Source organism: Crocodylus porosus, unplaced genomic scaffold (genome assembly GCF_001723895.1).
Source record: "Crocodylus porosus isolate Cpor-Errol unplaced genomic scaffold, CroPor_comp1, whole genome shotgun sequence".
In the NCBI taxonomy this organism is placed as follows: Eukaryota; Metazoa; Chordata; order Crocodylia; family Crocodylidae; genus Crocodylus; species Crocodylus porosus.
The window spans coordinates 7,818,011-7,834,780 of NW_017728907.1; the positions used below are offsets into that span (position 1 = coordinate 7,818,011).

The window sequence follows — 16,770 nt, forward strand, 5'->3', positions numbered from 1 at the left end:
GGATGCTTATTTTGCTGGGATCCTATGACCCCAGCTGACTTCCTGCCCTTTGGGCAGGGGGCTGGACTCGATCTCCCGAGGTCCCTTCCAGCCCTAATGTCTAATGTCTATGAAATTATCTCTGTAGTGGGAGAGTATGAGCAGCCTGAGATGCTCACACTCCCCAGACACCTTGGGCAGGTGCTTTGGGGGCTTGAAAGCCCCTCCAACCCTTGGAGCGCCTGCCTAGCTTTTCTCACTTACAAAGAGGCACCCCAGAGAATCTCAGTGCACGTTGCCATACACAGTTCAGGGGTGTTGATTGTAACCTTGATGGCCTAAGGACATAGGCAGACAAGGATTTACCCAAAGACCTTGTCTTCCCATACATGGGGAAGTTGGGATTTCCCACTCACCCAAACCCATCCACAATGGTCCTAGGACTGAGTCTGGGTAAGCGGGGAAAGTTTTCCCTCTGAACTTGCAGATATGTATCCTGTGTCAGGGCACAGACACATGCACAGGATTCCCCCAGCACATGTATCTGTACCCCAACACATGGCATAGGTCTGCAGGCAGGGAAGGAAGAACTCCTATGGTAGTTCTCCCCTCCCTGATTACAGATATGAGCTGAGGAAATCCCCTACAGAGGATTCCCTGACTTCCCAACATGGGGAAGAACATTTGCAAACATGGGGTTCAGCGCACAGCAAATTCTTCAGTTGTCTGTGGAGCATAACATATTGTGGTAGAGCTGTTCATGCTCCACAGTCGGTGTCTATTTCCAGCCAGGGAACCACATATAGAATTAGTCTGTGTTCATTTCTTCATACCACCACTTCTCTCATGAATGAGAGAAAAACTAAGCAAATGATTGCTGCTTAGTAAGTCTCCCTCTTATTACATGGTGATAAGTAGTTTCTGTTGAATTATACACTAAATTAAAAATGCCATTTGAGCAGATAGTTGTATTATTCCTGTAGTTTAGAAACCAAGTAGTGCTTACAGGATATTCAATTAATATTATACTTGTATCTTTAATTAGATTTCTCTAATTGTGTTTGAAAAGCTTGAACTATGCATTATTTTAGATGTTCATACAATGAAATGTTATACTCTTCACTAATCAAAACATACAAGCGTAATTATGAAGCAGAATTCTCTCACTTACCTTAACATAAATTTAAGTTTTCTATTTGGCAAATGTCTTGAATGTTAAAATGAATAAATAACTTTCTTTATCTCAGTAAACATAACTGGAGATATAGCTGACTGCATCTGCAGCATTTAGGATTTACATTTTAGGATTGCTATGCATGGTTTGTTTAGTTAATTGATTTTGCACATTCTTACTGATTTATGTTTATTCATGGTTCATGTAATGCAAATGCTGACCAATGTTTGAAGAGAATATTTGGAATTCAGATAGCTCCTCTGAATGAAAGAAAAAGGTGATGATAACAGATTATACTTCAGAGACTGGAAATATACTTCTAGTCACACAACTTAATCCCTGATCACATAATGAAGTTTAAAAAGCCAACTATAATTATGTGTCAGTGGGTTGGAAATTCACAGTTTGGTCAAAAATCAGTTAGGTATTCAAGGCAAAAGCCCTGAAATGTAATTTTTTTAGTAACTAGATACAAGATTTGTTTGCCTCCTGCCTGAACAAAAAAGTTATAAAAAGAACACGTGAAAAGCACTAATTTCATAGATCTCATAGATTTCTTAGACATTAAGCCTGGAAGGGACCTCATAAGATCATTGGGTCCAGTTCCTGGCCCAAGGGACAGGAAGTCGGCGAGGGTCAAAGGATCCCAGCAAGATAAGTGTTGAAATGTTTCTTAGAAATGTCCAGAGGAAGTGCTTGCACCACCTTTTGCGGGAGTCTGTTCCAGGCCTTGGGGGCTTGGACAATAAAGAAGTTTTTCCTTATGCCCAGCCTAAAACAGTCTTGCAGGTGTTTGTGGCCTTTGGACCTTGTGGTCAATCATATCCCCCAAGTCTGTGTCAGCTGTGGTGTTAGCAAGTGTAGCTCTGCCAAGCCTATAACTATAATGCAGCATTTTTTTTTTCCCTGAGGTGGAGCACTTTGCATTTCTCTGTATTCAGTGCCATCAGGTTTTCTTCCGCCCACCTTGCTAGCCTATCAAGTTTGGCCTGGATCACCAACCTATCCTTAAGTGTGGACACACTTTCCCAAAATCTGGTGTCATCAACAAACTTGCCCAGTCTGCTTCTGACACCAGTGTCCAGGTGGTTTATGAAGACATTAAAGAGTACAGGTCTCACAACAGAGCCTTGAGGGAAACCCCTAGTCACTGAGTGCAAGGTTTATTTGGTTCTGCCAACTACCACTCTCTGGGTCCAACCTCAGAGCTAGTTCCTGAGCCATTGTACTGTGGAGTAGTCATGGCTGCAGTTGCCCAATTTTTCCATGAGGACATCATGGGACACCAGGTCAAAGGCTTTATTAAATTCCAGATATATGATATCAACCTCTTCCCTTCCGTCATAGAAGAAAATGAGATTGGTCAAGAAAGACCTACCTGCAACAAACCTGTCCTGGCTATCCCCCAGAATGTTGCCTTCTGTTAGCCCATCAAGAATGGTTTCCTTGATATTTTTTTCCAAAATCCTCCCAGGGATTGAGGTCAAACTGATTGGCCTGTAGTTTCCTGGGTCTTCTTTCTTCCCTTTCTTGAAGATGGGCACCATATTGGCCCTCTTGCAATCTTCAGGTACTTTGCCCAGGCACCACGAGTTCTCAAATATCCTTGCCAGTGGCTGCACTATGATGTCTGCCAGTTCCTTTAGCACTTTTGGGTGCAATCTATCTGGACCAGCTGCCTTCTGGGGGTCCAGCCTCTCAAGATGCTTTCTCACAAGATCCATGCCAACGGTGGGCATATATTCACCCTCACCCTGATCATCCCGTATCATGTTAGGCAGGGTGGTCCCTTTGGGCTGGTGAAAAACTGACACAAAATAATCCTTAAGCAGATTGACTTTTCCCTGGATGTTGAGAGTCAGCTGGTTTATCGGGTCCAATGTTGCCCTTGTTTTTCTTTCAACTCCCCACATAGGTGAAGAAAGACCTATTATTGTCCTTGATTCATGTAGCCAGTTAGAATTCAGTTACATCCTTGACTTTCCTACTTTGCTTTCTGCAGGTACAGACCAGTGCAGAATGCTCCTCCTTAGTGATGTTTCCAGTATTTCATTTCTTATATGCCCATAAGTACTTTGTGTACTTCTAGAGAAATCGACTATATGACTGTTTTTGGCAGTACAGGAAACATTTTGTGGGGGGCAGTGAAACATTGTCAGTGAAATTCACATTGTCAGGGAAAATTAAATCCCTTAAAATGTATTTAAATAGATATGCAAAATAACAAATGTTCAGAGTAATTAATATAAGTATAACCATATTAAAATTTGCACTAGTTAAACTATTTAGGCCATGTGTAGATGAAATGAGAGGCATGTGTTCACAACACTTTAAAGTGGGCTAAATGCTTTTTCACTTCTAATGGTGTCAGTGTTTGCATGCCACGGTGGTGTATTGTGCATTAATTCCAGCTGCTGTAGGAGACTTGGTGGCGTAACATGCCTTAAATGACTTGGGGCTCAGCAAACTATAACTCTTTTGAGGAATTGTAGTTTGCTGCCCCTACAGCCATGGAGTGAAGCACTGGCCTCCATACAGCTCCACAGCTCTGCAGTAAGCCCTGCAGGCAGTCTGGCAGCAGCCTGGGAAAACAGCTCCTCCCAAGAAAAGTGGCAAGTCTGATCTTCCCCACCCCTACTCCCTAGAGCCTGCCTGCCTGCCTGAGCTGCATGAGGGCCTGGTGCTTCCCTTTGTGCTGTGGTGTCCCCAGGGACTACCCAAGCCAGATGCCTGTGGGCGAGTGCCACCTGGGGGGTGGCTGCAGTTGCTGAGGAGGGAAGCACCAGCCTCCCTCCACCCACACACGCCAGGGACTGCTCCACCCGCTGGCAGCTCACCCGCCCCTCCCTGCCAGACAGGCAGGTAAGCCAGTGGGGTGTGTGCAACACACAGGGGTTTAATCAGCCCTAAATTGAAGCGGTGTTTTTTAAAACCCACCACTGCAATTTAGGGCCCCCATTTTGTCTACACCCACCCTTAAAAAAGCTAGCTATATATCCATTTATATTTTATAATGGAATTCTAACTGATTAAAATAAGATTTTAACTGGCAAAAATTGATGCGTATTAGGAATTTACACAAATTTAACTGTTATTTAAAAATCAACATATTTAAATCACAACAGTTTTAATACAGAGAAGCATAGAATGAAAAAGCAGGAATCTGAGATTTTGATTATATTAGTACAAATACAAGTGTAAACAGCAAATATATTTTGTGTAAAATCTTACAACTTCAGAATTGTGTTTTGTTCCATAGTGAAAGAAAAACACAAAATTTAGATTTTTTTCTTGGAATAGAAAATCCAGAAAAAATAGAGTTTCAATGTGACAAAATATTTGTGTCATAAAATCCATCTTGTCAAGTCTTTGGACCTGATTATAACTATGCCTTTCCAGGCAGAGATGAAAAAGAGGTTAGTAAAGTGTCTCTGGGAATGACAAATACTATTGCTGAACTTGGTCCATACTGTATGCACCCGGTGGGCAGCAGCTATGTGCCCCTGGTGCTGGCTTCAGTGCAGACCTGTAGGCAAAGGTCACTGCGGCTCCTGCCTTGGGCCTGGGGGGCAGTGCATCCTGCTGTAGACACTGCTTCCACTATGCTGGCCAGAGACAGAGTCCATAGCTACTGGGCAGGATGTGTCAGGGAAGGGCCCCGGGCTGTGGAGGGGTGGTGGACAGGCCCAGGGCCCTGATGAATCTTAATCTGCCCATGGAGATTGCAGGGGATTCTCACCATGAGCATATTGGACTGCTGCACTCTAACCTGAGGTGTGAGTATTCAAGTGGGAAAAGCCTGCATGAGGATTCCTGTGGCATGTATATCTTAATGCTGGACCTGAACATAGGGTGTAAATTGCAGGCTGTCATGCCCCAGGTTGGGGTTTGGCACCCAGAGCCCTTGTCCTGCTGGACCAGGGCTCTAAATCCCTGGGAGTGGCAGGGATCAAACCCTGTAGACAACATCCCTAGGCACTGTCTGTAGATTCCAGTGAAGCAGATCAGCTGTGCCAGGACACATCCCAGCGCAGCTGATTCCACTCTGAAAATATGTCTATCATACACTATGAAGGGAAGGCTGGGGAAAAGTGTCCAACACGCCTTTGTGCTTAAGCAATCGCTTCATAATGTTAAGGTTCCTTGATATATTACTATAGTATGTATACCATTGAAGGCATTATAATTTAGAGTAGGGTTGGGTATTTGACCAGTCAAATAAAGTTCAGTCAATTGAACAGTCAAATATTGGTCAACAATTGTGAAAAGTTGCCAAGATGTCCAAATAATGCACAGAAAAAGCAGTTATTTTCCATTAAGAAACATGTCAGAAAACAATAAAAAAACATAATTCTGTCAAGAAAACTATAAAAAGTAAGGGTTTTTTTGGTAAAATTTCTATAAAACTTTGATTGGTCAAAAATATGCAGTCAATTTGATCGGTTAACTAACAATATTTGAACAGTCAATTGACCAGCTTGTTGATGCTGATACAGAGTGCCTATGACAGTGACAACTAAAACAATAGAAAACAAAGCCTTTTGTGGTTCTTTTTGGTGGCAATTAACACATACTGGTCATATGAACACGTGTGCAAATCTAATAATGAAATTATTTGTATGGCAGGAAAAGATCCAAAAGAGACAAACAGAAGAAAAGCATGTACATCAATAAAAATACCAATAATTTAAATGAGTATTTTACTAACATTAACAGAAATCCTGCCCCCCCAAAAAATAGTAGAAGGAAACACAATGATAACATTATGGTAAAGATAATATTTTTAAAAAGCCATAAAGAGAGCAAAGGAAACATTGAAGAAAATCCCTAAATGAAAATAAATGGGTAAATATAAAAATGGCAAGGAAGTTGGTAATTATTTTATAGGTTTAATTGTATTAATAGTCAGAGCTTTATTAAACACATTTCTCAGTATAACCCAAGGATATTGATGCGATAGTGCTTCTAAGTAGTGTCAAATCCTTAAAAGGGTGAAATGCAGTTTGCTATTTTGGGGGCATAATTCTTAAGAGAGTCCTTATTTTTCAGATGAAACTCAGTGACAGAATCTCCTGCTAGGCAATGCTTGTCATCCATCTGCTTGTTGCAAAAATCTGTCACACCCAATGAACATCAGAAGGAAAATTGATTGCTGTTTATGTTTCTGAAGCTTAACAATGTCTAACATTTCCTTCTTTAGACATTCCCCTTTTATTTTTAACTAGTCTCTAACTAGTAGTAGAGAAATCCTCATCCTCAGAAGCATCTGATACCGGGACAACTAAACAGAATTAGTTCTTTCTAAAATGACTCGCCCATTTGTACAAGAGGACCAAAAACTGCACATAAACAAGCAAACAGGGGGTTAGCAGTCTTTTCAATCCTTCAGCTGTTCCTTGCTTGTGTTCTTAAGGCTAAATTCCAGGCTCTCCTCAGACCTCTACTGGAGATGAAAACAGCAGTTACTAGTGCTCATTTCATGCTTTTTATGAAGCAGCATTATTGCTTCAGGTTCTATCAGCTACTGATGGCTTTACCTGTGATGCTGCAAATTGGTCCCCATTGACAAGAGAAAGCACAGTAGACTACTCAGTATCTCTTCCTGAATTCAACAGGGGAGTGGCCTAATTAGTTGCCTTCGAAGGGAGGGCAAAAAAGTTGATTCATCAATAGGTGAATCGGCCTGTATCTACTTAGCATTCTAGACGAGACTCAGAAGAAAAATAAAAAAACAAGTACATTTCTGTTCAAGAGGGGGAAAAAGAACAAAATAAATAAATACATTTTTAAAATTGGCATGGTGACTTGGGATAAAAGGAGACCTAATATCAATCACATATACTCTATTCCTCTCCTTTTCATACCCTCCTGGAGTGCAAGACTCCAAAACATTAATAAAAATTTAACCCTCTGAAAGACAGAATTATGGTTCATGCTGTGGATGATTACAGTGAGAGTTTGGCTGGTCCCAGTGTATCATTGGTATCAATGACCCCCCGACACATATGGATTCCACATTCTGAGCTAGGATAGAGCAAGAAGGGAAAGTCTGGGTCTGAATTCCCATGTCCTCTTTTTGTCATGAGAATGTGTGAGTTAATACAGTCAGAATACATTAATATTTATAAGCACTCTGCAAAAGTATAAAATATATGACAGGAGCAAGGCACAGGGGCATCAGAACTGGGAAAAAATATAGAAGATAATCTGGCCATGCATTTTTCCAGAAATAACTATTAAATGCTCCTGACATTTAGAATGGGGATTTTAGGTAGGGGAAGACATAGGATAACTTGAAAGAATGAAAAGAAAATTCAAGTTGTTATGGTCCTTTCCTGTAAGTTATGACCTTGCTTTATATGGTCAAATGGGGCCCTTGGAAAATAAGGTCACCTACTGTGAAAAAAAGGTGGCAAAGTTAGATCTATAGAAATCAAGTATAATTTTTCGGGCTTCAGAAGGAGTAAATAACAAAGAAAGACATAGCAAATTAGAGATAAAAATAACAAATCTGGCCACTCATTCTGACAGCACCTCTGTGAAGAGAAGGAAGAGGAGGAAATGAGTGTCATAAAAGTATCTTTTCATAATTTGGAAATGGATACATTGATAGGTATGTTACAGCAGAGGTGAATTTAAAAAAAGCAAAACTGTCAGTTATGTCTCTCAGTATTAATGGCACTACATATCTATCTTTAACCCATGTTGGCTGCAGACAGCAATGTGTTCTGAGTTACAGCAGGAAGCTGTACTTCTATCTGCACCCATTGTGGACAATGACATTCACAAAATCTTTTATAGCTTCACATGTCAAGCTAAGTGTGAAGCTATAACAGATGTTGTGAATGTCATTGTCCACAATGGGCACAGACAGAAGTGCAGCTCCCTGCTGTAACTCAGAACACTTTGCACCCAACATGGGTTAAAGCTGGATATGTAGTGCATTTATACTGAGGGATATAATGGAAAGTTTTGATTTCAGTGTTGTTCTTTGTGAAATCTTGGATTTCTCCTTGAGTTTATAAATGCTCTGAATTGCCTGCTACACACCAGTGACTCAGAGATCTTTACAGCATGCAGGAAAAAAAAAAAATTAATCACCATTGCATTTGAAAGCATTTGTCATGGCCCAAATGAGTATTCTTAAAATGAAAAAGTAGCACAGTAAAATGTTAGCTAAATTGCTACAACTTGGTTTTATTTCATGTCAAGGCAGATTCTAAAGGTAGCTCAACTGAAGTCAATGAGTTTGGAACGTTAAACAAATTGAGATTCTGGAATGAAGTGTCCAGTATATCCAAGATAAGCCTCTCTGTGGTGAGTAGAAAGTAGAGCAGGGTGCACCCTAAAGATTCATTCATTTAGAAAGACATAAGCTTTCATAAGCAACATTCTGCTTTTCTAGATGCTCTAGTAAAGAAAATCCTAATATCTCTGAATAGGGATGCATGCACCTTACCTGACATGCTTCAATCACTTAGGGCTTAAATCTGTTTCATACAGTATGCAGAAATAAGAGAGTTAGTTAGTGAATTCAGGAAAGCTGTCAAGAACAGCAGAGTTTTCTTGAGGAAGTCGTTAGCTTCATGGAAATGTAGCTAGCTGCTGGGTTTTTGTTCCTTTTGAGTTGGCTAAAGATTACTGGTGCAACCACAAAATGGGTACTGTGAAGAAAGGGCCTGATCAGATACCATTTTTCTATCACCTGCCTGGGGAATAAAGTAATACATGGTATTTTGCCTTTTCACCCCCCAAAATCTGTAAAATCTAAAATAGTGTCCTTTTTGATTTAGGGGGCTCCTTTCTTGGTAGGGGAACATCATACTGGCAGAATTTCTGTCCAAAAGGGTGAGGAAAAATATCCCAGAAAACTGCAGCACTAGGAACAAGCCAACTGTGTGTATTTGAAGTCTACAAGAGGGAGAGATTTACTGTACGTGTATTTTGACACAGAGGAGAAAAAATTGAACACTGAAGGATGGGATATTGATAGTTTGGCACCCTATATTTGGAATTATCACAATATTCAAAGTTGTCTACCCTAATCAAATGATTTAGTTGTAATATATTATTCTAATGACAAGGGTTTACTTATAAAATCAAAAATGACCTACAAATTTAGGTTGTCAGGTGAATAATTATCTATTATGACCTGTGTATTCATCAGCTGGCCTAGTTCCCACTTCTCAAATTTCAGTCTCCTATTCCCACTTTGCTAACAAAATTAATTCAGTAGCAGTAATGAAAAGAAGGAAAAATACAACAGAAACAAGGCATCTAAAGATAAGAAATCCATCCATAGTCTTCCATCCATCTAGCTCTTACATGTTGCATTGTATGTATGTAACAGTGTGATCTGAGCTTTCCAGAGCTAAAGAAGCTGCTACTAACCAGCAACATCCTTTTATGAAAAGGTGTGTTGTCCTGACAGAATGAATCATCAGAATCAAATGGGGAAAAATCTGGTGATGGTCTGAGGATCTTAGTTTTATAAAGGATGAAAGAGCTCATTTGAAACAAAAAAGTTAGTGAACTAAGAAGAGCTGTCAAGAACAGTGGAGTTTTCTTAAGGAAGTCTTTAGCTTAATGGAAAGGTAGCTAGGCTGTTGCTGGGGTTTTGTTCCCTTCGAGCATAGGCAGAGGAAGAAAAAAAAATGTGGGGGAGGAGGCTGAGCATGTGTGCACACATGCCTCCCCCATGGGAAAGTCTGCTGGGGGAGGGGAAAGGGCCATGGCGGGGGAGCAGCATTGCCCAACACTACACTACTCCCAGCTGCCTCCTGGCCCTAGCTGCCACTCCGGCTGTGCCCCCAGGCCCAGCCCTGGTCCCAACTGCCTACCTACCCCAGCCCCAGCTGTGCACCACCCAGGGGGGCCCAGACACAGGGGCTGGAGCACGGCCAGCCTCAGCTGCACTACTGGGACAGAGGATATGCCTGATCCACATCATCCTGTCGCAGGGCACTAAGGTGCCTGCTCCTTTAAGACCAGAAACTACCTAGGGAGAGGGCCCTAAGAGTCAGACAGAAATGCCACAGGTGCAGGTTACTATGGCAGCAGGCTAATAAGGGTATTAGCCTGCACTGCACCCGGTCAGCTGACTGAAAGAAGCCTGGTGCCTGGGCATATATAAACTCCAGGGCTGAGACCAGCAATAGTTAGTTCTCTGGCAGGATTCAGGGGAAGAAGCCTCCAGGGAGGAATTGCCCAGAGGTGCTGTGGCTGCAGCTGCCTAATATGCTGTATTTAGGGCTAATGGGGCTCCAGGAGCTCACCAGGTAACCTGGCCAGTGAGGCACTTAGTACTGGGGGGAAGTTTGACTTGTTTAAAGGGACAGAGCACACCCTGAACTACTTGTCTTGTGTTTTAGCCCAGGGGCTCATATTTTAGTTGTTTATAGACCAGTGCATTGGGCTGAGGTTACTGAGGAAGGAGGAGGCCACATTGGGAGCCCACTACAGTGTGGGGACCCCAGTGCCAGGGAGTGTGGTGACAAAAGGAATGAGTAGACCCCAGAGTTAGGTGTGCAGTGACAAGGTGAGGGGGGGGCAGACCCTAGCGCCAGGGGGTGCAGAGGGAGACAGGGCTGTGGAGAGCCCAGTGATGACTGGAGGCCAAGCTAAACTATGGCCTTGGAGCAACAATGTGTGAATGCCATCTGTGAGGCTTGGAGCATGGTAAAGGCGCGGTTTTGGAGCTATGCATCAAGATCATAAGGCTGAGGGTGTCCCATTAGGCATCCATTTTTGAGTGGGACCCACAATAGTAGCAGGAGGAAAAAGGCTTAGTAGAGGGATTGAGCTCAAGGTGTGCAGAGACAGAACTCAGGTCCCTTGCTTAGAAGAAGAAGGTGAGTGATAGCTACCTGTTCCAGGCTGAGAGTTGATACTCAATGGCCAGTCAGGGTCTTCTCCAGTAAGGTATTGTCCAGAGGGAATCGCTGGCAGGGCCTCTGGGTGGATACATGGCATGGCATAATGCTGGTCCAGATGGAGAAGGCATCCCAAGGAGGTCATCTACCATCCCTTTTATAGGGGTGGGATAAAATGGTGGAGTTGCTGCTTTCTATTCTATTCTTTATTTCCATGTTGCTGGTTTATTGGAGGGTCTTTGTCTTTCAAATATTGGGTTTTGTCACTGGTCCTTGGAGTAGGTCTGTGGTTTCAGGGAGAGTCCATGCAAGGCAGTGGTCCAGTCATTGAGTTGATGGTCTGGTCATTCAACAAGAGCTATTTTTAGGCCTGTGCCATTATGTCTCAAGCACCCTCAGTCACTCTTATTCACCCAGGAACAAATTTACATAGGAGGGGCAGGTATGAGTCACAGTTGCAACACAGTTACCATAGGGTATGCTGGGGCAGGGGACACAAGATGGAAACTTGGCATTACAAGATGGAGACTTGACATTACTTTGGTTAACTTACAGGAACAGGCCTAAATCATATAATATCAATGTAAAACCCAGAGAGTAGTGGTGAATGGGTCTTATTTGACCTGGAGGGATGTGGGGAATGGGGTCCCCCAAGACTTGGTCCTTGGGCCCACACTGTTCAACTTCTTCATAAGCGACTTGGATGAGGGGGTAAAAAGCACCCTGTTCAAATTCACAGATGACACTAAGATGTGGGGGAAAGTAGGCACACTAGAAGGGAGGAATAGATTGCAATCTGACCTAGACGGGTTACAGAGGTGGGCGGATGAGAACAGGATGGGTTTCAACACTGAAAACTGCAAGGTACTGCACCTGGGGGAAGATGAACCACAGCATACCTAGAGGCTGGGGAACTCCCTTCTTGTCAGTGCAGAGGCAGAAAAGGATCTTCGAGTCATCATTGATGCCAAGATGAACATGGGCCGACAGTGTGGAGATGCAGTCAGGAAGGCCAACCGTACCTTGTCATGTATCCACAGATGCATCATGAGCAGGTCCAAGGAGGTGATACTCCCCTTCTATGCAGCACTGGTCAGGCTGCAGTTGGAGTACTGTGTCCAGTTCTGGGAGCCACACTTCAGGAGGAATATGGACAACATGGAGCGGGTCCAGAGGAGGGCCACTCACATGAGCAGGGGGCAGCAGCGCAGGCCCTATGAGGAAAGGCTAAAGGACCTGAACCTGCTCAGTCTCCACAAGAGAAGGTGGCTGTTTACAAACTAGTCAGAGGGGACCAGCAGGCATTAGGGAAGTCCCTGTTCCCCCTGAGCACTACCAGGAGTGACTAGAAATAACAGTTACAAGCTGGCAGAGGGTAGATTCAGACCAGGCATCAGGAGATGCTACTTCACTGTCAGGGTGGCTATAGTCTGGAACCAAGTTCCAAGAGAAGTGGTGCTGGCTCCTACCCTGGGGGTCTTTAAAAGGAGGCTAGATGAACACCTTGCTGGGGTCGTTTGACCCCAGTACTCTTTCCTGCCATTGCAGGGGGTCGGACTTGATGATCTGCTCAGGTCCCTTCCAACCCTACCAACTGTGAAACGATGAAACTATAAAACAGTAAAAATCAATACAAAAATAACAGAACACTATTTACAATATAAAAAGGGGCTTGTCACAATAATGACATACAAAAACTTAGCTTATCTATTACTACTTATGACTACTTATAAAGGAATAGAGAGGGCAGAAAAAGAGTCAGAAATGGTTGGCGAAGGGACAGGAATGTATTTAAAAAAGAAAAATGAGTTTTGCTACACCATGAAGAAAGGGCCTAAGCATACATATTGGCCAAACTAATACAAAGCGGGCATATCTATATGAGACGCTGACTGCACAGTAGCCAAATAATACTGTGCAGTAGAGTGTCACAGCATGGACAGTTCTAATAGGCTACTGCACAGTATTATTAGACTAGCACGCAGTAGCATTACCTAAAAGTAGCTCACCAGTGCTACTGTGCAGTAACTCCGGTTACTGTGCATTTATTTAGTACTTGCTAATATAAGTACTAAATAAATGTGCAGTAATGACTGTGCAGATGTGTCTCATGTAGACACATCCAGTGTGTTTAATGGCTTGATTTTTCTAAATAGGATAGTCTTAAGTTTCTGACTCCAACATTTGTTTTAAAGTCCTGGATCTCTTTGTAAGAAGAAAATTAATGTATGAGTATACTGGTGGGTATCTATTGTTTTAGGATGGCAGCCCAATCCCAGAAATAACACTTGCATATCAAACACCTTAGTATAAAGATTCCTCTTTAGGTAAAGAGTTAGCTTTCTGGAAACTACATAGTTTCTTAAAATAAGTAGTGTTTTGAATTTTTATCCTATCATTTCACTTTCCTTGTGTAAAGCAGGTGTACACTCTGTGTATATTTGAGACTTGGTGGATCCTTTTATTTTACTTTTGAGAAAGCTAAGAGTTACAGTTGCTTTCAAAATCTCCAGAGTCTTGCACTATTTCAGTGGCTGCTTACTATGAAAATAATCCAATTGAACTAATTAAGAACTCATTAAGTATTGTGCTACTTAAGATGAGTAACACTATGTCTGGCATCATAATCAGCCAAAGGGCAAAGGATTTATAATGGGCCCATAAAATTAAAAGTATTCTACTGAAAAATAAGATGTCAGGTTGATGATTTACTGTTAAATATAAGTATCTATTCAAACCTACATCTTATGTTTTAGTAAAATACAATGGTTTATACTGTTAGCAAATTATAAATACTTCACTGTTATTAAAATTGATTAACATTCCATTACGTTGTCATATTCTTTTTGAAATAGGTCCTTGTTTCATTGTGTGGTTTGGACAGATTCTGATATCTGGGACTATTTTGCAAAGCCACAACACTTATTCATCAGAACTACATTAAGAAACAAATACTGGAAAATCTGATGATGAATCACTTAATCTGGATCAATGCAGGTTATTAAAGGAACTTCAATCTTTGACATGTATATCAAAAAACAATGTGTCGTATAGGAACTATTTGATTGTTGCTAATTCTTCTCTAAAATTGAATTCTTAAAAATAACAAATGGATATAAGTTTTTGGTCTGCTTATCAAGGGCTGAGAGAACCCAATACTCTCCTTGGGTATTGCACATACTGAAAATGAAACCTTTTTCACATATTTGATTTTCTTTGATGTCAAAGGATAGAGTCCTCAGTTGGCACAAGTAGCCTACCATCACCAATTTTAATAGAATTATTACCTGGTATAAGATACACTCATCTAGCCAAATAAGATGACAACTTGCATAATTAAAAAAACACTAAAATCATAATGATATACAATTATTTAGATATTAGTGACACAATTATTATTATTATTCAGATGAGGAAACTAAATCATAGAAATGAAATGTCCTGCCTGTAACACATAGGCAGCACATGGAAGAGATGTCCTTGTCTAATACATTATCTATTACACAACATTGTCTTTATGGCTTTATCATTCACATGACAAATAGTTTAAAATAAATTGAAAAAAAAACAGCTTAAATGATCAGAATCAAGATTAATAGTCTTCAAATCCCACACTGTTTTTGAATACTCAGAGGGCACTGAACAGGAATATAACTTTTGAGAAGACTGACTGAAGAAAGGTGGTACCAAAAAGGAGAGTATAACATGTGTGCTTATATGCAGTCTTGGCACAGTAGTAGGGCTATACAAAGCTTCAGTTGCCAATTTGATTCAGAGGGGATTCGGCCCAACTGTGGGGCCAAATCTCCAAATCCAAATTGAATTGGGAGACTCAATAAAAGCTCTGAATTGATTCAAAACATCCAAAATGATTTGGAAAAAATTCAGAGATTTGGACTGGCTGGGGAGAGGCAGGCACAGCTGGGTGGCTTAAGGTTCTCCTGTGGCTCCTTTGGCTATGCTAGTCTCTCCCGAGGTGGGAGGAGCCCCCATGGCTGCTCTGCCTGGTTCCAGCCCCATCATCCCAGCACTTAAAAAAACCCCAACCAAACAAAAAAAGAGCCATGCACTCACCAGCTGCAGTACTCATCCAGAGCCCAGCACCACTGAGTCCCACTGAAGGCTGAGTGCTGCTTGGCTTCAAGTGAGTGTGGAGTGTTTTTTGGTTTCAAGTACCAGGAAGCTGGGCCTGAACAGGGCAGCTATGGGAGCTTCTCCTATGGCTCCCGCTGCTTGGGAGAGGCAGGCATAGCCAGAGGAGCCATGGGAGAACCTGCAGCCACCCAGCTGTGCCTACCTCTCCCCAGCTGATTGCAATCATCAAATCTCTTTGAATCAGCACTGATTCAGCTGAATCAAATGAGGACAAGGATTTGAACCACCGAATCAAATCACTATCCTCCAAATCAGCGGAATTCAAATCCAAATAAAATATTTCCCTATTCACATAGACCTAAATATTATTTATAGCTTATCTGACATCTCCCCTTAAATTTCTGAAAATATTGTTCTCACGTTCATCCTACTGGGTGGATGTTGCTTCATTTTACTGTGGTCAAAGATGTGAGGCCTAGAACGTTACTAGAGCAGCACTACCAGAAAATCTACATCTATGAAAAACAGTAGCACTTCATGTACAGGTAGTTTTAAGCCTGCTGAGACTGTATAATATGCTTTCCTTTGGCATCACATCTTGGATATCACTTAATCCTATGATTTGCATGAACAGTCGGTCCTGACCAGAATTGCTGTTATGCTAGTGTGGTACTTTTCATTTATTCAAAATTATTCCATTTTTTAACGATAACTTATCATAATAACAACATTATATTATTAATTACTTATATTTATTGAAGTAATTATCTGAATTTTATTAGGCTTTTAATTTCAAGAGACTAGCTGGAGAGTGACAAGATACCGAGGACTGATACGGGTCACTATAATTAAAGACATGTTGCAAAGTGCTGCATAAGAAGGAACAGTTATAATATTCATAGTTCACTAAAACCTATAACATTCAAGTAGATGTGAAATTGCTGTATGAGCATTTTTTCCTGACACTGTATGCAAGGAGAGATATGAATAATGTGTTCTACTTGTATGATAGAGTTCCTTTTATTTGTGACATATTTTTTATCTTTCTTTCTTATGATATGATTACTTTCATACCACCTATTACAAAGCTGTGATTAATTTGAATAAAAAAATAACTTAGATGTTCCAATTCAATGTTTCTGCAAGATGATAAAATGGAGGTAAGAGTAGTTTGGCGCGTACAAAGCTTTATATAGGTACCAAATCTCTCCCCAACCCCCTTGGGATAAAGTATTACCATAATCTCACATCTTTAATATAATTACATTTGATCCATCTTTAAAATAATTCCAGCTTTTAAAATCCCTGAAAATATTCTTTAAAACAAACTTTTCAGCAATCCAGACATTTTTCAGTTATTACTCTCAGTTTTGACCAATATCATTTTTCCATATTCAATTTTGGGTTTTGGGTGGTCTTTCTGTGTCCCTGGTTAAAGTGTGCTTATTATCTGAAGTGATAAAGAGTAAGTTTTTATTTTCTCTGCCATTATACAACAAAATAGCTGAGTATGAAATGCTAATACCCATGGCAAAATTCCAGTTTTCTTTTGGCTTCTAAGGAAGGAGTAGTTAGCTTGCTTTATGGAAATGTCCCTGGCTTTGGTCCTGCAAACACCATGCAGATGTTTAAATTTATTCATGTAATTAA

At 41.2% G+C, this 16,770-nt stretch overlaps 1 long non-coding RNA gene across 1 annotated transcript in view; it reads left to right on the forward strand.

Moving 5' to 3' along the window:
• The window catches only part of LOC109307612, a 15,239-nt gene extending 4,410 nt beyond the window's left edge, over positions 1 to 10,829 (forward strand). The window contains exons 2-3 of the long non-coding RNA XR_002100312.1: positions 3,565 to 3,569; positions 10,820 to 10,829. This is a non-coding gene — a long non-coding RNA (uncharacterized LOC109307612). The remainder of the gene's footprint in view (positions 1 to 3,564; positions 3,570 to 10,819) is intronic.
• The last annotated feature ends 5,941 nt before the right edge of the window (positions 10,830 to 16,770 follow it).